Raw genomic sequence first — 402 nt, 5'->3', positions numbered from 1 at the left:
GGCACCAGGGGAGCGCGGCGGAGCGCGGGGCAGCGTGCACCGCTGCGCGCTGGCGGAAAGGAACGTGCTGGCGTTGTCGCGACAGAACAAAAAGTGCAACCAGGGAATAGAGAGCGCTCCCACGCTCCCCCTGCACAGCGGATTTGTGAGCGGGGGCTCGTTGCCTTCGCCGCGTTTAATGGAGTTCACGCACAAAGAAAAGAAAAACCGGCGCGGCGAAGAAGGGGCCGAGTTCTTACTGCAGGGGCTAGGAGGGCGATAAGCGGAAGGCCATAGGGGGTATTCAACTGGAATCGCTTAAAAGAATAAATGCAGGGAGCAAATTTTGTTTGATTATATTTTTTTTTTTTCCCTTGGGGATAGGACAAGGGGAGGAGAGGGGCAGCCGGCGCGCCCCCCCCC

This window comes from Corvus brachyrhynchos, unplaced genomic scaffold, assembly GCF_000691975.1.
Source record: "Corvus brachyrhynchos isolate BGI_N302 unplaced genomic scaffold, ASM69197v1 scaffold116, whole genome shotgun sequence".
Taxonomy (NCBI): domain Eukaryota; kingdom Metazoa; phylum Chordata; class Aves; order Passeriformes; family Corvidae; genus Corvus; species Corvus brachyrhynchos.
This window is presented reverse-complemented; position numbering follows the sequence as displayed.